The sequence below is a fragment of the Stomoxys calcitrans genome, chromosome 2 (genome assembly GCF_963082655.1).
Source record: "Stomoxys calcitrans chromosome 2, idStoCalc2.1, whole genome shotgun sequence".
NCBI lineage: Eukaryota > Metazoa > Arthropoda > Insecta > Diptera > Muscidae > Stomoxys > Stomoxys calcitrans.
In genome coordinates, this window is record NC_081553.1 from 218189296 (window position 1) to 218213021 (window position 23726).

Consider the following 23726-nt stretch of genomic DNA (forward strand, 5'->3'; position numbering starts at 1 on the left):
GAAAGTCAAAAGAAAATCCTTTCTGCCAAATTTCGAGAGAATCGGTTAACAAATGACCATTTTATTGCATTATTACTGCAAATCGGACGAACATATATGTGGGAGCTATATCCAAATCTGAACCGATTTTTATGAAATTCACCAATAACGTTGAAAATCAAAAAAAAAAAAACTTTTTGCAAATTTTGAGAGAATCGGTTAACAAATGACCATTTTATTGCGTTTTTACTGAAAATCGGACGAACATATATATGGGAGCTATAACCAAATCTGAACCGATTTCTATGAAATTGATTACTAACGTTGAAAGTCATAAGAAAATCGTTCATGCTCAATTTCGAGAGAATACGGTAACAAATGACATTTTTATTGCGTTTTTACTGAAAATTGGACGAACATATATATGGGAGCTATAACCAAATCTGAACCGATTTCTATGAAATTTATTACTAACGTTGAAAGTCATAAGAAAATCCTTTCTTCTTCAAATTTCGAGAGAATCGGTTAACAAATGACCATTTTATTGCGTTTTTCTGCAAATCGGACGAACATATATATGGGAGCTATATCCAAATCTGAACCGATTTTTATGAAATTCACCACTAACGTTGAAAGTCATAAGAAAATACTTTCTGCCAAATTTTGAGAGAATCGGTTAACGAATGACCATTTTAATGATTTACTAAAGAAAATCGGACGAACATATATGGGAGCTATAACCAAATGTGAACCGATTTCTATGAAATTTACCACTAACGTTGAAAGTCATAAGAAAATCCTTTCTGCCAAATTTCGAGAGAATCGGTTAACAAATGACCATTTTATTGCGTTTTTACTGAAAATCGGACGAACATATATATGGGAGCTATATCGAAAACTGAACCAATTTTTTCCAGTTTCAAAAGGTTTCGTCTCCAGACCGAAAAACGTGCCTATAACAAATTTGAAGACGATCGGATGAAAATTGCGACCTGTAGTTTGTACACAAATTAACATGGACAGACAGGCGGACGGACTGACAGACGGACGGACAGACAGACGGACGGGCAGACAGACAGACGGACGGACACACAGATGGACATAGCTAAATCGAATCAAGTGATTCTGAGTCGATGGGTATACCTATCAATAGGTCTATCTCTCTTCCTTATGGGTGTTACAAACAAATTCACTAAGTTAGAATACCCTGTACCGTAGCAGTGGTGCAGGGTATAACTATGTCAAGATGGGTTGGATAATTTTAGTGTATATCCACTATAAAAGAACTTCTGTAGACCCTATGTTGACAGACATACGGACAGAAAGACCTATACCGATCTGTAAGACGTGACCTGTCCTGTGACCCGTCCTGTGACCCGTCCTGTGACCCGTCCTGTGACCCGTCCTGTGACCCGTCCTGTGACCCGTCCTGTGACCCGTCCTGTGACCCGTCCTGTGACCCGTCCTGTGATCCGTCCTGTGACCCGTCCTGTGACCCGTCCTGTGACCCGTCCTATGACCCATCCTGTGACCCGTCCTATGACCCGTCCTGTGACCCGTGCTGTGACCCGTCCTGTGACCCGTCCTGTGACCCGTCCTGTGACCCGTCCTGTGACCCGTCCTGTGACCCGTCCTGTGACCCGTCCTGTGACCCGTCCTGTGACCCGTCCTGTGACCCATCCTGTGACCCGTCCTGTAACCCATCCTGTGACCCGACCTGTGACCCGTCCTGTGACCCGTCCTGTGACCGGTCCTGTGACCCATCCTGTGATCCGTCCTGTGACCCGTTCTGTGACCCGTACTGTGACCCGTCCTGTGACACGTCCTGTGACCCGTCCTGTGACCCGTCCTGTGACCCGTCCTGTGACCCGTCCTGTGACCCGTCCTGTGACCCGTCCTGTGACCCGCCCTGTGACCCGTCATGATACCAATAGCTATACAGATCTTCTTCTTACTACTTTCAGTAATAGCCTCGTCTTCTCACGATCTGGATCCCCCCATAGGATTTTCGCCATCCTACCGACTGTTTCGTTGTTCCACAGTGTGGCATGCGCATTTGCCGCCCACGCTCTTAACGCGGACTGCGTCGACCCGAAAGGCTTTGGGTTCACCAAGTTTACTAACGGCAGTCCTCTGGCCTTTAGCGCCAAATCGTCTGCCCTTTCATTCCACCTTATTCCGTTATGGCCCGGCACCCAAACGATGGGGATTGTTATATCCTTAAGAAAGCGTTAATCTCCTTCTTCAACTGCAAGACTGTTCTTCACTTAACTGACCTGGTTGTAATTGCCCTTATGGCCAGTTTACTGTCCGTTAAGATGTTCACACTAGACGTCCTCGCGTTAGCACCACACTACTTCACGCATTCCTTGATCGCCCAGATCCCCGCCTGCGGGACCGTATTATGATCAGACAGTCTAAATCTGATCTCAGTCCCTGGGTTCTCAATGTACACCCCCAGGTTCACTCTGTCCTCTAGCTATGATCCATCCGTGTAACATGATCTTCCAGATGGGAATGCTAGGGTTCAATCAATCCAAGACTGTGCTGCTGGCAGCAGTGCCTTGCACTCGTCCTCAAGGTTCATCTCAGAGATCCGATGGGAAACCTCTTCCCTTCCTTCCAGGTTTCCCGTATTCACCTCGATTATGCCGCGATGGTATGAGCTGCTTCCATCCTCAAACCATTTTCCCATCGTCATAAGTCTCATAGCCGCAATGGCTGCCTCACACTTAATCTGTATGTCAATTGGTCGGATATCTAGAATAGCCTCCAGTGCCCTAGTGGGAGTGGTCTTCATCGCACCGCCTATGCCAAGACAACATATTCTCTGAACCTGTTGTATGGTCCTTATGTTGCACTTTTTCTCCATAGCAGTCCACCAAACTACTGAGGCGTAAGTAAGTATGGGTCTAATCCCGCTCCTGTAGAACCAGTGGACTATCCTCGGATTCAGGCCCCATTTCGATTCTACGGCCTGTGTACATAGTGCCCAATATCTATGGGCCTTCTCAGTACGCTCCTGAATGTGACACTTCTAATTAAGTTTCCTATCCAAGATCACACCTAAGTATTTGACCTTGTCAGATATCAAAATCGTCTTATTGAGAAAACGTGGTGCTTTAAGTGGGGCCACCTTCAACTTCCTCGTGAAAAGGCATATTTCAGTCTTCTCTGGGTTAACATTGAGACCTCTGGATCTAGCCCAGACATATGCCATATGGAAGACCCTTTCGGCCATTTTGCATAGCTGATTCGGGTCCTTACCCCTTAGAAGTATTATAACATCGTCTGCGTAGCAGACGGTCCCAAATCCCTCCTCAGTCAGCATCCGTAATAGGTCATTTATGGTGGTCAGCCATAGGAGTGGCGTTAAAATGACCTCCTGTGACGTGCCTTGTGCAACTTTCTCCCATGTATTTATGCCATTTGTGAGGTGCTTTGTTATGTAAAAACTTCTTCCCAAAGAGGTCGCCCCGAGGCGCGCCGTTCCGACTAGGCTATAATAAGGAGGTCCCTTACCATAGAGCTTAAAATTAAATCGGACAACACTCTTTGATTTGTGAGAAGTTTGCCCCAGTTCCTTAATGGAATGTTCATGGGCAAATTTGCATTTTTACATCGACTCGGTGGTGTAGGGTATTGTGTAGTAGTCTCCTCCCCACTTTTGCGTTCTACTCAATATTTTGTGTTATTGCCTATTTTATGCCCTAACCCATGGCTGTACATGGCCATTACATGATTTGATGCCATGTAAGAGATACGATTTTATAGTAACAAATTTTTTTTGACTATTGTTGTTGTTGTTTTTGCTGGTGCTGGTGTGTACTTATCTGGAAATATAGTGAAACGTGTTGATTTACTATGTTACATTGAGCTATGCATACGTGTGTGGGTGTGTGTGTATATGTGAGAGCTTTGGCTGGTGTATATACATAAGTGTGCGTATGTATTTGATATGTTATTCCATTGGTAGCAATAGCCGGCCATCAGATACATGCTAGCAAACCATTAGATAAAATGTTCTTCTTGTTGTTGTTGGTAGTTGGTGTTGTTGTTGTTGTTATAGAGACGCGCATACAGGAAGGGCAAAGTAGCTTACACAGCCACACAAGTACTCATATCTATAGATTCTAACATTTACTTTCTCCCTCCCTCCACCCCCACCATTTTTCTAGGCTAGCCAAGCCATTGCCGCGAACTCCAAAATATTGGTGGCAAATGGGTAGGCAAACATTTTGCAGCCTGGCAGCATCGACAATCATAAACACACTTGAAAAGCTATTATGGCCTGATATGACCACTAATGCCAAAGCATTTCGCCATGTATGCCTGTAATCGTTTTTATTTGCAAACACCCGCACACGCATACTCACGCACTGTCAGTAAAGCAAGCAACTTGCCCACCCATATCAGCCAAACACAAGTGCTGCTGCAGTTTTTTCCCACTGTCTCTCTCTCACACACTCACTCTCTCTCATTCTCTTACTGGGGCAATCATTTTGAATGACTGTTGGAGAGAGAATGTGTGTACGCCTGTTTTCTATTGCTGTGAATTATTGACTATTGCCAGCTGTGGGGGAGTGAGTATTTGCTTTAGTGTCTATGATTGCGTGCATGTGTGTGTGTATGTGTGTTAGTAACTGATCATAGATGATTTTGCCAATTTGTTACTTTATTTATGCCCCTGCTTTTGTTCGACAAGGGATTAATTTTAACCTCTATCCCTGCCGCACAAGATGACTAACTGCCACATTGGGAATTTTGTGGTACTTTCGGCTCAAAAAAAAAAATTGGCCAATATTTGGACTTTAATCGTTGGGGTCTGTTAAGGATGCAATTATTTGTTTATTTGAGAGAGAGTGTATACATAGGCAAGGACCACCAAGCAATTAATCTTAATAAGCAAGAACGTGCCAAGTTCGACCGGGCCACATCTTGGGAACCCACCACCGTAGATTCTGTTGAAATTTAACACAAAATAAATTAAGTTTAAGGCCATAATTTTATACTACGTGCAAAATTTTCTGGCAAACTAGGCAAAAATTTAAGTTTCTCTGAACCGAACAAGGATAATCGAGATATGGTTTTATATGGGAGGCATATCAGGTTAAACACCGATTTGAACCGTACTTGGTACAGGTGTTGGAAGTCGTAGCAGAACATAATGTGCAAAATTTTAGGCAAAGCGGACAAATATTACGGCTTTCAGAGGCCCAAGAGGTCAAATCAATAGATCGGCTTGTTTGGGAGTTATATTAGGTTAAGGCCGATTTGGAGCGTACTTGGCAGAGCTGTTGGAAGTCGTAACAGAATACTATGTGCAAAATTAACTTAGACAAAATGTGCGGCTTCCAGGGGCTCAAGATATAAAATCGGTTGATCTCTTTAAATGGGAGCTATCCCAGGTTATAGACCAATTTGCACCGTACTTGGCAAAGTACTTGGAGGTCATAACAGAATACTATGTGCAAAATTGTAGCCAAATTAGACAAAACGTGCCGCTTCAAGGGGCTCAAGATATGAAATCGGTTTATATGGAAGCTATATCAGGTTATAGACCGATTGGAACCGTACAAGGCACATTGGTTGGTTCAGATGAAAATTGAGGCTTCCAGGGCTCAAAAAGTCAAATCGGAATATCGGTTCATATGGGAGCTTAATCAGGTTATAGACCGATTTAAATCGTACTAAGCACAGCTGTTGGAAGTCATTACGAAAAATTTCACGCAAAATTTCAGCCAAATCGGATAGGAATTGCGCCCTCGAGAGGTTCAAGAAGTCAAGATATCAGATCGGTTTATATTTCAGCTATATCAGGTTATGTACCGATTTGCGCTATACTTATCACAGTTGGTGAAAGTCATAAGAAAACACCTCATGCAAATCGGATGAGAAATGGACCTACTTGGATCATATTTCGCACAAACCAAAACACCACGTGCAAATTTACAACCAAATAGGATAAGAATTGCGTCTTCTAAAAGCTCAAGAAGTTAAGACCCCAGATCGATTTATATGGCAGCTATATGGGGCTATAAACCGCTTTGAACCGTACTTAGCACACACTTGTTGGAAGTGAAGAATACGAGAATTGCGCCCTCTAGTGGCTCGAGTCAGTCAAGACCCAAGATCGGTGTATATGGCAGCTATACCAAAACATGGACCGATTTGGCGCATTTACAATCCCAACCGACCTACACTAATAACAAGTATTTGTGCAAAATTTCGAGCGGCTAGCTTTATTCTTTCAAAAGTTAGCGTGCTCTCGACAGACAGATGGACGAACGGACTGGGCTAGATCGACTTAAAAAAGCATGACGATCTGGAATATATATACTTTGTGGGGTCTTAGAGAGGTGTTACAAACAGAATGACTAAATTAGTATACTCCCATCCTAAGTGGGAGGGTATATAAAGATCGGAGACCTCAGACCATTTTCAGAGGTTGTACACGAATAAAAGATACAAAAGGAACGGAGAACCAGAGCGGGGGGTGTAAACACATATCACTCACTCAAGCACATACGTAACTTAGACGTATCTTATTGCACCGCATGTCGAAACCCTCCCGCCCCTTTCATTCTCAGAAAACCCCCAGAGGTACATTCGCAAGAAACGACCTCCCTAGAAAAGAAAGCCTGCGTCCCAGCAGACCCGGACATGAGAAGAGAAAGTGCTCTATAGTCTCCTCCCCATCTTCATCAAGACAACTCCTGCAGAAATCAATGTGCGGTATTCCCATGCGCACCGCCATGCGGCCTATGACCCAGTATCCGGTTATGTCTCCTGTAAATGTATTCAGCGACGTTTTATCGAACGGCAGTAGTATAGCTTCGCCTGATCTTATCGCACTCTCCGTACGAATCATCCCATTCTGTTCACAAATCTCAGGAGACATCCCATAGGTACGTTCGCAAGATTGCCCAGATCGCAGAAGGACCGCCTCTCCAGAAAGGAGAGCTACAGACCCCGCAGACCCAGACATGAGCAGAGCAAGTGCTCGATAGTCTCCTCCTCCTGACACTCATCAAGTCAAGAAGTCACTTTGCCCATGGGCTCCGCCACGGGACCTTTGTCACAGTGTTCGGTTATGATCCCTGTCAATGTTCTCAGCGACCTCGTATTCTCAGAGTAGACCGCCAATCCAGTTCCTGACTCCACTTTGGAACCATTAGTAAATATCAAGGTCTCATCCACCTTAAACACAGCATCCTCCGGTCGATGACAAACCAAAACACCCTAGCGGTCCAGCAACCATCCGTCGAGTCCCATCTCGACACCGATCCCGCTCTGGCCATCTATTCTACTATTATCAGTAGTTCGACAAAGGGCACGTAGGCAAGACTAAGGACTGGTTCGCCTAGGCCAGACGAACACGCCCCCTTCCCGGAGTATTCGGAATCCCTTCGTGTTCGGAAGCCTCAACAGCGTTATATCGTGGAACCGAAGCCTATTCGGAGACTCCATACAATCCACCACACACCTCGACCTCACCGTCCTCGAACGCATGGCTTTGAACGCCGCCCTAATGTCCACATAAATCCAGAGTTTTGAGGGCTGCAGATTCCTTACCAGAATTTTCCCTGCGGCTACTGTAATGGCACAGACCTCTGCCTGAAATATCGTAGACTCGTCCTGTAGTCTCAAAAACATATCGACGTTGAGTGCGTCAGAGTGAAGCCATAACCAATTCCTGATTCCATGGTGGAGCCGTCAGTGAAGATCGAGGACTCATCCCCCTTAAACATAGCATTTTCCCTCCATTTATTCATCCCTGGAAAACTAATTCTGATTGTCCTAATCCCAATCGGTACCGGTGCCAGATAGTCGGAGATCCTATTCTGTCTACTCTCGGCCTCAATAGCATCCAGAATGGAACTGTGGCCGCAACTGTCCTCTTTCAACATGCCGAGCTCGCTTAGCCGAACATTGTCCCCAATGGACTGCACAACTCATTGCCTGCAGACCTGCCTGTAGTGCGGTTCTTAGTGCTCCTGTGTGCCCTATGCGGACCAATCTCTGGACCTTCTCGAACCTGCGTGTCGAACAAATACGAATTTGTGCACAAAATTCAACTCCATATCTCAATTTTTGAAAGCTGTAGCGTGATTACAGCAGACGGCTTGTCGCGTAGCAAATAATGCGTCCTCCAGATGATCCTAGCTTGGTTGGACTATTGACCCTATCTCCCTCAATATTCAGGAAGTCCGCTAATGCGTACTCCTTCAGTTGGAAAGTCTTCCCCATTTCTAGTACCATTTCGTGAAGGAAGGTCTTCACCGACATGACCTTGAGGAGTGCATGTTGTGCCCCTCCGAAGATCTCCGGTGTCCGTCCCTCCCTCACATTTAGGTCTGGCATATTTTGCCCCTCTGAAGATCTCCGGCATCTGTCCCTCCCTCACATCTGGGTCCAGCAAAAACGATGACCGACTGTTTGACCTGTAATCCTTCGTCATGCTGCGGTTTATTTTCTTTCCCTCGATATGCAGAACAATAGAAGGCTTGTCCCAAAAAACCACAAACGAATCCCGAATTTCCCGATAGTCGGAGTTCCTACTCAGTCTACCCTTCGCATCAATAGCATCCAAAACGGAACTCGAATATAGTCCCCAATGGGCTTCATATCCAGCATTACATCCAGACTAGCCAATCTTAGTGCCCCTGTGACTCCAACGCGGGCCAATATCTGGACCTTCTCGAACCTGCGTGTGGAACAAATATGAATCTGTCTCAAAATTCAGCTCCATATTTTAATTTTTGAAGGCTGTAGCGTGATTAAAATAGACAACCTGTAGCAAATAATACTTCCTCCTGGTGATACCAAGGTGGATTGACTATCGGCCCTACCTTCCCCAATATTCAGGAAGGCCGCCATCGCTCACTTCTTCAGTTAGAAAGCTGACTTCTCGTACCATTTCGTGGAGGACCGTCTTCACCGACTTGAATTTGAGGTGTGCATTTTGTGCCCTCCCTCCGTTCCTCCCTCACATTTAGGTCCAGCATGTTTTGCCCCTCTGAACATTTCCGGCATCATTCCCATCCTCACCTTTAGGTCCAACGAAAACGATGACAGACTGATGGGCCATCGTCGTGCTGTGGTTTACCTTCTCCGCCTTGGGGAAAAGACCACCCTGTACTCAAAATACAGTAAGGTCCGAAAAAGGAGCTCTGATTGTGGTGCCCAGGGTCCTGACCCTTGGCCTTGCACAATCTGACCAAGGCCCGCACTATGTCTAACAGAAGATTGTCTTTATCGTACGATAGATACATGGAAGCAAGGACCAGTTATGGTTTGCTTGGCCTCTCCAGGGCCTCTGCAAGTCATCGTTGCTGTATCGAGCAATCAGGGCTAGGTTTAGATCCCCGCAGGCTACGATATAGCTTATAATCATATCTTCTGTCGGGAGGGAGATATGTGTTAGTATACGTGATCTATGTCCACGAATCTTGTTACGTCGTAACCACGGTTTCATGACGTCTAGCGTCATAATTTTCTCAAGCTCATCCGTGACTACCTCTGAGTGGTGCAGGTTAATCTGAACTATCTGCAGACAGTAATTTCGGCATTCACCACACGCGTGTTTCTACTGAACAATGTGGCTGAAATTTGGTGGCAGATATCTTCAGATTTCTTGCAGCGAAATATGAGGCAAGTTCGTTGAGGTAGCCGTTCAACCTTTCGCGGATGTCAACAATGGATGGGGGCCTGTCGCCATGATCGTACAATCGTCCGCATATGATACGATCTCTATGCCGTCTGAAGGGGTGGAATGGAGGATAGGTAGAGGTTAAACAGTGCCGGAGATACCACCCCGCCTTGGGGATCTGCCTTTTTTACTCTATGGTGCTTCGATTTGTTATCCCTGAATTCCACAAATGACTGTCGACTACACAGATAATTTGCGATCCAGCGTTTCAGGCCTGGCTGGAAGACGTGTTGGCGATGTCCTCAAAAAGTTTGACATGGCTGACCGTGTCGATTGCCATCGATAGCTCCAGTGCCACGAGGACCGTCCTATCACATGGCCTGAGCTGATTGAAGCCAGGGTATATGTGTGCGGTAATGGCATGCAAAGCAGTCTTCGGAATCCATATTGAACCTCGGCACTTGGAAATTCTCCCACGAGGCTCGTGGGGGGTAATGCCTCAATCGTCTTTTCTACTGGTGGAAGGAGGGATCTTGGCCCTCAAACTCGAGTCCTTTCCAGACTTCAATAGCGGTATCACTCTGCCCATTTTCCAGACATCGGGAACCATGAGAGTAATCAAAGACAGGTTGAGGACAGTAGTAAGGTACTCAGCTCCAGGTAAATCCAGATTCTTCAGCATCAGTGTAGAGATTCTGTCGGGGCCCAAAGCCTTGGACGATCTGGCACCACGAATAACATTCATAACTTCGCCCACGGTAAACTATGATGGCTGGTACTCATCTCCAGGTAAGTCCAGATTCTTCAGCATCAGTGTAGAGATTCTGTCGGGGCCCAAAGCCTTGGTTGTTCTGGCACCACGAATGACATTCATAACTTTGCCCACGGTAAATTCTGATGGCTATCCATCGGCTCGGAGACCACGGATACGGCGAATGACTCTCCTCCTTGCCTTGTCACTCCCGGGATGCACAATAAATTGACGGTTAAACAACCTGGCGCATCTCTTCGGATCAGCGACTTAACAGTAGAGCACAGCTTAGCCAAACTGTTGCCTAAGATACATTGCTCCAAGTCTTCCTGCCACAAATTCCATTTATATTCGTTGACTATCCCGTTTATTTTCAGATTCAGCTCGCTGCTTCTAGGTTAGTGGGGTCGGTAAAACGAATCCCATCGCGTTCGTCTGTGAGTACCACTACCTGCGTCGGGAAAGTGGGCCGCACTTGGGGTATTCGACCGACTGGTACAAAGCGAGCGGCTGCTGCGGAATTTCCTCTCGGCAATTAGCACATCTGAGGAGGATGTCAGTTCACTGAAGCGGCGATTGATGTACTCTCTGAAGTCAGCCCAATCGGCCTTCTTCTGATTGATAAACGTCCGGTTGGTCAGACGATGTTGAGAATTATGGGGAGGTAACCTGACCCCCTAGAGATGACGGCTTGTCAGGATACGTCACTCAGGAGATTAGGGGATGCAATGGAAATGTCTGGCGAGCTGTGCCACACATCCTTGTAATCCTAGTGGGGTCATCCTCATTCACCGTGCAAAACATGAAGCCATCAATTTGCTCAGACAAAGCTATGCCCCGCTGGTTGTTACCTAGGGAAGAATGCCATGAAATGTGATGCATATTAGAGTCCCCTAGAACCAGACGATCATGACCAGATAGTAGCCCATTAATGTCGGGCTTGTAAGTCTGGCCGTTAATTGGGACACAGCTACCAACCGGCGGTATATATTGGGTTGCCCAAAAAGTAATTGCGGATTTTTTAAAAGAAAGTAAATGCATTTTTAATAAAACTTGGAATGAACTTTAATCAAATATACTTTTTTTACACTTTTTTTCTAAAGCAAGCTAAAAGTAACAGCTGATAACTGACGGAAGAAATAATGCAATTACAGAGTCAAAAGCTGTGAAAAAATTGGTCAACGCCAACTATATGAAAAATCCGCAATTACTTTTTGGGCAACCAATACCTTTATCTCGGCAGTACTGGACCTGACTGCTATCCCCATGCACTCTATGAAGGGGACACTAGAGCCAGGTGCAGGCGAGATGGGGTCTATACTGCACGGGAACACACATCGGTTATGGCTACTGATAATTTAAAGTCGCCAATAGCTCTCCTTGCCATTTCGAGTATCACAGGCCCTCAGATTTTAAGTGTCTGCAGTTGCAGCTACTTGGCACTACCCTGCTACTTTTCGCTCTAACTGCGATCAGAGGGTGTGTTTCCAGCTCTTAGCTGAGCTTTTTCCCATAATGATGTGAACCGCATAGATCAGAGATAAAAATTTTAACTTGTGTGATACCCATCTTCATCTTGGACCGGGTTAATCGACATTTCGACATGATGCAAAACCCAAGAAGAAGACTTCTCCTACTCTCTCTCCTATTCTATTCATTAACATTGAATGCAAATGCATTGCATTCCATGCTCATCAAAAACCTATTTGTCTTTACTTTAGCTAAAACATTTTAGACAGTTAATGTATTTGGTCAATACAAAAATAAACCTTCTAAGTTATATGGGAATGGGAAAGAGAGAGAAAATGGATAAAATCTTGAAATCTATTCGAGCAATTCAAACATGCAAAGGAAGGGCAAGAGCAAGTAAAAGAGAATGTGGCATATTCGATAGTTCTATAGAAATGTTGCCTGGTTGTGTACACATGCAATGCTCACCCAAGGGATGAGATTCCCATGGCTATGAGCCTTTTAGGGCATGGATATACAATATCTTAAAATATTTTAGAAGGAAAGGCTATACATTATTGATAGCAAGTTTGAAAGGGTTACCCCATTAAAAATAACAGTTTGAAAGTAGTCGGGTTCCTTTGTATTTATAAAAATTATTTTATTGAAAATATCTTTTGCTGCCTCAAATTTAAAGATTTTTCAACTTTTCGTGACTTTGGACTTTCTCATGAGCATCCCCAAATTTGGTCAGGCCTTTTTGTTAGCTTCCAATTTTTGCTTTCAAGTGTTTAGCAAAGTGGTAGTGCTTTCAAAAATACCATTTGAACTGAATGTAAAAGTAAAGAGTTCTCTTTTTTTTGGTGGTGTGCACCAATTTCTTGGGGAAAAGACAAATAATAAAAGAAAAGGAAGAGCAAAGATGTTTTAAACAACTTGTGGAAAAGCACAACAAATGATGATGAGCACTTTGATTGTTATGACAGGATGGTGCAGCGGTATGCCTTTCAATTTGAAGAAAATACACTTGGTAACAAAAAAACCTGAATTTTTTCCTAATGGCAGTAGTGTTTGATGTTGTTCTTATCTAAGAACCAAGGAGTGAATGTATACATGGTTCAAAATTCTGAGAAGGATATGGTAAATATGAATGACATTGGTATAATGATCAACTTGATCACGAAAGCCCTAAGCTATACTCTGAAAGTCTGCATGTACCAAAACCAACACCAAACCAATGTTAACGAATATTTAAACAAGTAAAAAGGCGTTAAGTTCGGCCGGGCCGAACTTTGGATACCCACCACCTCGGGTATATATGTAAATCACCTTCCATCAAAATCCAGTGAAAATTGCATACCTTATGTCCCATAGCAGTTATATCGAAATATGTTCCGATTTGAACCAAATACTAATAAGTAAAAGTCATGGTTCAAATGTGTATAACAAAATATTGGTCTTTTTAGTAGCTATATCTAAAAAATAAACCGATCTGATACATATACGACACAGATGTTGAAAAGCCTAACATAAGTCACTGTGTCAAATTTCAGTGAAATCGGATTATAAATGCGACTTTTATGGGGCCAAGACTTTAAATCGAGATTTGGACTAAATGGCTGAAAAATGTCGAAGAGTCTAACACAACTCATTGTCCCAAATTTCAGCAAAATCGAATAATAAATGTGGTTTTTATGGGCCTAATACCCAAAATCGGAGGATCGGTCTATATGGCAGCTATATCCAAATCTGCACCGATCTGAGCCAAACTGATGAAAAATGTTCAAGGGCCTAACACAACTCACTGTCCCAAATTTTCGCAAAATCTGATAATAAATGTGGCTTTAATGGGCTTAAGACCCTAAATCGGAGGATCGGTATATATAACAGCTATATCCAAATCTAGACCGATCTGGACTAAATTGACGAAGGATGTCGAAAGACCTAACATAACTCACTGTTCCAAATTTCAGCAAAATCGGATAAGAAATGTGGTTTTTATGGGCCATATACCCTAAATCGGAGGATCGGTCTATATGGCAGCTATATCCAAATCTGAACCGATCTGAGCTAAACTGACGAAAGATATTGAAGGGCCTAACATAACTCACTGTCCCAAGTTTCAGCAAAATCGGATAATAAATGTGGTTTTTATGGGAGTAATACCCTAAATCGGCAGATCGGTCTATATGGCAGCTATATCCAAATCTGAACCGATCAGGGTCAAATTGAAGAAACATGTTGAAGGGCCTAAAAAAACTCACTGTCCCAAATTTTAGCAAAATCGGATAATAAATGTGGCCTTTATGGGCCTAAGACCCTAAATCGGAGGATCGGTATATATAACAGCTATATCCAAATCTGGACCGATCTGGACTAAATTTACGAAGGATGTCGAAGGGCCTAAAACAACTGACTGTCCCAAATTTCAGCAAAATCGGATAACAAATGTGGTTTTTATGGGCCATATACCCTAAATCGGAGGATCGGTCTATATGGCAGCTATATCCAAATCTGAACCGATCTGAGCCAAACTGACGAAAGATATTGAAGGGCCTAACATAACTCACTGTCCCAAGTTTCAGCAAAATCGGATAATAAATGTGGTTTTTATGGGAGTAATACCCTAAATCGGAGGATCGGTCTATATGGCAGCTATATCCAAATCTGAACCGATCTGAGCCAAACTGACGAAGGATGTCGAAGGGTCTAACATTACTCACTGTCCCAAGTTTCAGCCAAATCGGATATTAGATGTGGCTTTTATGGGCCTAAGGCCCTAAATCAGAGGATCGGTATATATATCAGCTATATCCAAATCTGGACCGATCTGGACTAAATTTACGAAGGATGTCGAAGAGCCTAAAACAACTGACTGTCCCAAATTTCAGCAAAATCGGATAACAAATGTGGTTTTTATGGGCCATATACCCTAAATCGGAGGATCGGTCTATATGGCAGCTATATCCAAATCTGAACCGATCTGAGCCAAACTGACGAAAGATATTGAAGGGCCTAACATAACTCACTGTCCCAAGTTTCAGCAAAATCGGATAATAAATGTGGTTTTTATGGGAGTAATACCCTAAATCGGAGGATCGGTCTATATGGCAGCTATATCCAAATCTGAACCGATCTGAGCCAAACTGACGAAGGATGTCGAAGGGCCTAACACAACTCACTGTCCCAAATTTCAGCAAAATCGGATATTAAATGTGGCTTTTATTGGCGTAAGAACCTAAATCGGCGGATCGGTCTATATGGGGGCTATATCAAGATATAGTCCGATATAGCCCATCTTCGAACTTAACGTGCTTTTGGACAAAAAAAAGAATCTGTGCAAAGTTTCAGCTCAATATCTCTATTCTTGAAGACTGTAGCGTGATTTCAACAGACATACGGACAGACGGACTGACATGTCCAGATCGTCTTAGATTTTTACGCTGACCAAGAATATATATACTTTATAGGGTCGGAAATGGATATTTCGATGTGTTGCAAACGGAATGACAAAATAAATATACCCCCATCCTTTGGTGGTGGGTATAAAAAAAATAAATTTCTCAAAAATTGCATCAGAAAACTAGGAATGATTTACGTGGATGTAAACTGCTATTGCGAGACCGCTGCTATCATATAGCCCAGCTGCATGGTAAATAGTTGAACTCGAACCAAGGAGTGGGGGAAGCACCAAATACTAGCCTTCATTGGAAACTAGGCAGCCTGACATGCTGCACTGCAGGCAAGTTTGAAAGCGATGCATAATATGAAGCTTAATGAGGTGGTTATTCAAAACTGCAGCTGACAGGGAAAGGGTACGAGTACGGGTGACTCGTATCGTATATGGTATCGATAATACCATTTTAAATACCCCTTCCCTGAGGAAAGGCTTGTTTGAGAACCTTTTCCCCGAGGACATGGTACTTTTTGTACTCTTTCCTCAAGGAAAGGGTAGTTCTGTACCCTTACCCTAAAAAAGAGTGGCTTTAGTATTATGCCTCAGAGAAAGGTTAATTTTACTACCGTTTCCCCAGAGAAGGGATAGTTTTAGTACTCTTTCACCAAGGAAAGGGTAATTTCTTACCCTAGTACCCTTACCCTAAAAAAAAATGGCTTTAGTATTATGCCCCAGAAAAAGGGTCGTTTTAGTACCCTTTCCCCAGAGAAAGGATAGTTTTAGTACCATTTCCCCAGGGGTACGGTAATTTTAGTAACCATTTCCAAGGAAGGGGTAGTTTGAGTACCATTTCCCCATAAAAAGGGTAGTTTAAGTACTCTTTTCTTAAGGAAAGGTAGTTCTTGTACACTTTCCCTAAAAAAGAGTGGCTTTAGTACTCTTTCCCAAGGGAAGAGAAGTTTCTGTATCCTTACCCTAAAAAAGAGTGGCTTTAGTAATACTGCCACAGAGAAAGGGTAGTTTTAGTACCCTTTCTTCAGGGAAAAGGTGGTTTTCTATGGAAAGGATAGTTGTAGTACTCTTTCGCCAAGAAAATGTATTTCCAGTACCCTTTTCCCAAGGAAAGGGTAGTTTTGATGCGCTTTCCATAAAGAAAGGGTAGTTTCAGTATCCTTTCTCAAATAAAGGGTAGTTTTAATACCCTTACTCAAAAAAGAGTAGTTTTAGCACCCCTCCCACAAGGAGAGGTTAGTTTTAGTACCCTTTTACCCAAGGAAAGTGTAGTTTTAGCATCCTTTTGCCCAAGGAAAGGGTAGTTTAAGAACCCTTTCCCTAAAAAAAAGTTTGGCTTTAGTACCCTTTCCCCAACGATGTGGTAGTTTCAGTACCCTTTCCCCAAGGAAAGGGTCTTTTTAGCACCCCCTCCTTAAGGAAAGTTTAGTACCCTCCCCAAGGAAAGGGTGTTTTAGTACTCCTTCCCCAAGGAAGGAGTTGTTTTAGTACCCCATTCCCCAAGGGAAGAATATTTTTAGCACCACTTACCCAAGGAATAGGTAGTTTTAATACCCCTGGCCCAAGGAAAGGGTAGTCTTTGTACCCTTTCCCCAAAAAAGGGTCTTTGTAGCACCCCTTCCTCAAGGAAAGGGTAGTTGTAGTACCCCTTGCCCAAGGAAAGGGTAGTCTTTGTACAGTTCCCCCAAGAAAAGGGTAGTTTTAGTATCCTTTCCCCACAGAAAGGGTAGTTTCAGTTTCCTTCCCCAAAGGATAAGATAATTTTAGTACCCCTTCCCCAAGAAAAGGGTCTTTTTAGCACCCCTTTCTCAAGGGAAGGGTTGTTTTAATACCTCTTGTCCAAGGAAAGGGTAGTATTTCTACCCTTTTCCCAACAAAAGGTTCTTTATAGCAACCCTTTCTCAAAGAAAGGGTAGTTTTAATACCCCTTGCCCAAGGAAAGGGTAGCCTTTGTACAGTTCCACAAAGAAATTGTTAGTTTTAGTACCCTTTTCCCAAGGGAACGGTGGTTTTAGTCCCCATTCCCCAAGGAAAAAGTAATTTTAGTACCCCTTCCCCAAGGAAAGGGTATTTTTAGCACCCCTTCCTCAAGGAAAGGGTAGTTTTAATACCCCTTGCCCAAGGAGAGGGTAGTCGTTGTACCCTTTCCCCAAGAAAGGGTAGTTTTGGTTCCCTTTCTCCAAGGAAAGGGAATTTTTAGCACCCTTTCCTCAAGGAAAGGTTGGCTGTAATACCCCTTGCCAAAGAAAACGGTAGTCTTTGTACCCTTTCCCCAAGCAAAGGGTAGTTTTAGTACCCTTTCCACAAGGAAATGATAGTTCTAAGACCCTTACCCCAAGGAAAGGGTGGTTTAACATCACTTCCCTAAGAAAAGTGTGGCTTTAGTACCCCTTCCCCAAGGAAGTGGTAATTTTAGTACCCTTTCCCTAAGGAAAGGGTATTTTTAGCACCGCTTCCTCAAGGAAACAGTATTTTTAATACCTCTTGCCCAAGGAAAGGGTAGCCTTTGCACAGTTCCCCCAAGAAATGGGTAGTTTCAGTACCCTTTTCCCAAGGAATCGGTGGTTTTGGTCTCCTTTCCCCAAGGAAAAGGTAATTTTAGTACCCCTCCCCCAGGAAAAGGGTATTTTTAGCACCCCTTCCTCAAGTAAAGGGTAGTTCCTTAGTGGAATGTTCATGGGCAAAATTGGCATTGTGTACAAATGGAATGACTGGATTGGTATACCCCCATCTTGTGGTAGTGGGTATGAATTTATTTGACAATATACAAATTTTTTTATGATAATTTTGAAAAATTTAATATATTGGGTTGCCCAAAAAGTAATTGCGGATTTTTTAAAAGAAAGTAAATGCATTTTTAATAAAACTTAGAATGAACTTTAATCAAATATACTTTTTTTTATACTTTTTTTCTAAAGCAAGCTAAAAGTAACAGCTGATAACTGACAGAAGAAAGAATGCAATTACAGAGTCACAAACTGTGAAAAAATTTGACAACGCCGACTATATGAAATATCCGCAATTACTTTTTGGGCAACCGAATATAAAATTTTGTAAATAAATTTGAAGAATTGTAACTTTCGTAATTTTTCGAACATATTACAGCTGGAGGTCATTTAAATTGAAACCCTTTTTGTTGAAAGAACTGCATAGCAACGACTTTATAGAAGTTTTGTAAGTATGTGTTGTTGTCGAAATACTTACCTGGAATGATGTATCGCGATTTCTGATATTCCATTTATCTTTATTAACACCCTTGTCGTAGGTGGTCTACATACCCAACGACTATTGAGTACGGTGTAGAGCATTTTAATTTAATGAAAATTTTATTAAATGTATGGAAATTTAAATTTGTTTCTCTAATGTCTTTCTTCAAAAGCTTCTTGTTGCTTAGCGTAAGTGAATAATCAACATTTTGTTGGGATATTTACATTTACTCTACTGCCCAAAAACGATGATGCGGTCACGTTTTCGGCATCTGCATCTATGCTGCCCCACTCAACAGAACTGCAATTGAGTCCACTCCACATCGCTATACTCTGCAAAGGCAATGGAAGACATTTTTCTTTTTTAGAAATCATGCACCCTGAACAAAAAAGTAATGGCGAAAAGAGAAAACCTTTGGATATTCCTGCTTCTTGCCGATTTTGATCCTTGGCCTTTTTTCGCAAACCCCCCCCCCCCCCCCCACCACCATTTGGTGGCATGACTGCCATATTCAGGGCCATATTATTTCATCGTTTTTTTTTCGTGCTGCTGCGATTTGATGCCGGGGAAATTTTACTTATTGTGTGCAATAGTTGTTTTTATTTTCTTTTCTTGCTTTTGAAAGTAAATTGATGTTTCATGCCAGAAACTACGAGCGTACATCTGGAAGGAAGCTGCATGCAGTTGCTACAGCAATAACAAAAGAATCTGAGCCACAGGACTCTTGCTTTCGCTCTCTCTCTCTCTCTCTCGTAGTAAAGTGGCTGCAATTCCTTGAATCATAAGTATGAGCTCGAACAATGAGCCAATAATGGAAGTAGTCCAAAATAATAGAAACCCAATTAGGGATGATGAACAAGTTCATATGGATGGCCATGATGATGACGATGGTGATGATACTCATCCTGAAAGTCTTGATGCTGCCGGAATAGTGGCTGCATTTTCAAGATTACTGTAGCTGGTGAAGCAAATCGTTTGGGCAATGAGTCTTAAATTACAAAGTGCTACTTGGGGAATATGAACTCCGTTTTCCATTTGCAAGACAATCATCTCATCGTATGGGAGAATATATTGCGAATTGATTGGAATTAGTAGGAAATGCACAACAGTTTGTAAGGAATCAATGGAGATGAGCAACATAATGGATCAATGGAGAAGTGGAAACAATTTTCATGTGAAATTTTGTTTTTTTTTTCAAAGAAATTTTATATGAGTAGAAAATTTATGCAAAATTTAAATATCTATGGAAAATATCAATAAAATGTGAGTCCTGGACAAAGTTGTTGAACATCGAAACCACTTGAACAGACAACCCTGTTTAAGTATTGTGGTGGAATGACAGGGACGTGGGCTAAGGTTATGGTTTCCATGGGAAACAAGGCACTATGGCCCGGTTTATCAAGAAGCAAGACATAATATTTTCTAGAGTTAGGTTAGGTTTAAGTGGCAGTCTGCCATCGGAGTCACTTAGACGTTGTCGTCCATTGTGATACCACAGGAACAGAAGAAGGAAGATGCCTTCTAGTTCCTTCCATTGAACCATCCAGATCGCTTTAAAAAGCCCAATAACTTAAGAATGTTTACATCCGTTCTCAAAGAAATGAGAACTTAAAGTGGAACTCCTTCTGACTGCCAGAGCAGGAAAAACACACAGTAGGTGTTCTATAGTCTCTTCTTCCTCGATGTTCCTACAGCTTCTGCAAAAGTGGTTACTGAAAACCTTCAGTCCGTCAGCATGTTTTCCGATTACACACTGACCTGTCATGACCTACACTTTGACTGAGACGTCTGTTCTAGCCAATGACAGCAAAGCAGTAGACCTCTTCAAGTCTAGATGAGGCCCCATAGTTTTGGAATGCCCACAGCACCCTCTTTGTGACCATCTATCATTCGTTGCCCTTCGGGTCTGGTCCTAAAAACTTAGCTTACATGTTGCTAGAGGCATACCCACAGATTCCAGTGTCCCTGGAGTGTGTAAGGTGGTTCCTAGTCTCGCAAGCTTGTCTGCTTTAGAATTCTCTGGGATATCTCTGTGACCCGACACCCAGTACAGGTGAATTTTGAACTATTCAGCCATCTCGTCGAGTGATCTGCGACAGTCGCGTGCGTTTTTTGTGTTCAGAAATACGTTCTCCAGGGATTTAATGGCTGTCTGAGAAGATATTTATGCCAATCGTCGTAATGACATCTTAGCCATTCCACCACTTTCTTAATTGCAAGGATCTCTGCTTGATACACACTGCAGTGGTCGGGTAACCACTTCGATATGACCAGTTCTAAATCTTTGGAGTACACCCCAAAAGCCCACCTGGCCGTTTAGTTTGGAACCATCCATAATGAAGTCTATGTAACTTCTATTACCAGGGATATCGTAGTTCCATTCGGTTCTATCAGGAATAGTGGTACAGTAAATTTTCCAGAGTTAACAAGTAAAAAGGCGTTAAGTTCGGCCGGGCCGAACTTTGGATACCCACCATCTCGGGTATATATGTAAAGCACCTCTCGTCAAAATCCGGTGCAAAACTCATACCTTATGTCCCATAGCAGAAATATGTGGAGGGGCTTAACTTAACTGTCCACAATTTCGGCAACATCGGACAATAAATTCGTTTTTTATGGCTCCAAAACCTAAAACCGAGAGATCGCTCTATATGGCAGCTATATCCAAATCTAAACCGATCTGTGCGATATTGCAGAAGTAAGTCAAGGGGCTTAATTTAACTCACTGTTCCAAATTTCGGCGACATTAGACAATAAATGAGCATTTTATGGGCCCAAAACCATAAATCAAGAAATCGGTCTATATGGCAGCTATATCTAAATCTGAACCGATCTGGACCAAATTGAAGAAATATGTCAAAGGGCCTAACACAACTCACTGTCCCAAATTTCAGCAAAATTGGATAATAAATGTGGCTTTTATAGGCCTAAGACCCTAAATCGGAGGATCGGTCTATATGGCAGCTATATCCAAATCTAGACCGATCTGGGCCAAATTGACGGAGGACGTCGGAGGGCCCAAGACAACGGCCAGTCCCAAATTTCAGCAAAATCGGATAATAAATGCAGCTTTTATGGGCCTATGACCCTAAATCGGAGGATCGGTCTATATGGCAGCTATATCCAAATGTGAACCGATCTGAGCCAAATTGACGAAGGACGTTGAAGAGCCCAACACAACTCACTGTCCCGAATTTTAGCTAAATCGGACAATAAATGTGGCTTTTAATGGCCCAAGACCCTAAATTTGAAGATCGGTCTATATGGCAGCTATATCCAAATCTGAACCGATCTAAACCATATTGACGGAGGAGGTCGAAGGGCCTAAGACAACTCACTGTCCCGAATTTTAGCAAAATCGGATAATAAATGTGGCTTTTATGGGCCTAAGACCCTAAATTTGAGTATCGGTCTATATGGCAGCTATATCCAAATGTGGACCGATTTGAGCCAAATTGACGAAGGACCTTGAAGAGCCCAACACAACTCACTGTCCGGAATTTTAGCTAAATCGGACAATAAATGTGGCTTTTACTGGCCTAAGACCCTAAATTTAAAGATCGGTCTATATGGCAGCTATATCCAAATCTGAACCGATCTAAACCATATTGACGGAGGAGGTCGAATGCCCTATGACAACTCACTGTCCCGAATTTTAGCAAAATCGGATAATAAATGTGGCTTTTATGGGCCTAAGACCCTAAATTTGAGGATCGGTCTATATGGGGGCTATATCAAGATATAGTCCGATATAGCCCATCTTCGAAATTATCCTGCTTATGGACAAAAAAAAGAATTCGTGCAAAGTTTCAGCTCAATATCTCTATTTTTAAAGACTGTAGCGTGATTTCAACAGACAGACGGACGGACATGTCTAGATCGTCTTAGATTTTTACGCTGATCAAGTATATATTCTTGACTTTATAGGGTCGGAAATGGATATTTCGATGTGTTGCAAACGGAATGACAAAATTAATATACCCCCATCCGTCGGTGTTGGGTATAAAAATAGAGATATTGAGCTGAAACTTTCCTCAGATTTTTTTTTTGTCCATAAGCAAGATCGGACTACATCTTGATATAGCCCCCATATAGACGATCCGCCGGCTTAAGGTCTGAGGCGCATAAAAGCCACATTTATAATCCGATTTTGCTGCAATTTGGGACAGTGAGATGTGTTAGGCCAGTCGATATCCTTCTTCAATTTGGCCCACATTGGGTCCAGATTTGGATATGCCATATCCTGCCATAAAGACTGCGATCTGCCGATTTAGGGTCTTAAGCCCATAAAAGCTGCATTTATTTCACGATTTAGCATGAAAAAGAAGAATCCTTTGATGCCAAGACGTACACTAGCATTTTATCACCACTCCTTTAGGTGACCACTAAAAAATTACCTATCACGGATGTTTAATGAGAAGGGATTTTAACCCCTCGGCTATGCAGACGATGTTATAATACTTCTTAGGGGTAAGGATACGAACCAGCTATGCAGGAAGGCTAAAAGGGTCTTGCATATGACGTATGGCTGGTCTAGACCCAGAGGTCTCAATGTTAACCTAGAGAAAACTGAAATATGCCTGTTCACGAGGAAGACGAATGTGGGCCAGTTTCAACCACCACATTCCCTCAATGAAACGATTTCGATATCTGACAAGGTCAAATACTTAGGAGTGATGTTAGATAGGAAACTTAACGGGAAGTGTCACATTCAGGAGCATACTGAGAAGGCTCACAGATGTTGGGCACTAAATAAACGGACAGTAGGCTCGAAATGGGACCTGTATCCGAGGATAGTCCACTGGCTCTACAGAAGCGCGATTAGACCTATTCTTACTTGCGCCTCAGTAGTTTGGTGGACTGCTATGGAGAAAAGGTGCAACGTTAGGACCATACAACAGGTTCAGAGAACATGTTGTCTTGGCATAAGCGGAGAGATGAGGACCACGCCCACTAGGCCACAGGAGACTATTCTAGATATCCGACCCATTGACATACAGATTAAGTGTGAGGCAGCCACTGCAGCTATGAGACTTAAGGCGATGGTAGAATGGATTGAGGATGGGAGCAGCTTCCATCGAGGTATAATCGAGGCGACATAAGGAAACCTGGAAGTAAGGGAAGAGGTTTCCGATCGGATACTTGAGTCGGCACTTGAGGTCGAGAGGGAGGCACTGCTGCCAGAGGCACAGTCTTGAACTGATGGCATCCTAGTATTACCGTCTGGAAGATCATGTTACACGGATGGATCAAAGCTTCGGGAAAGAGCGGGCCTGGGG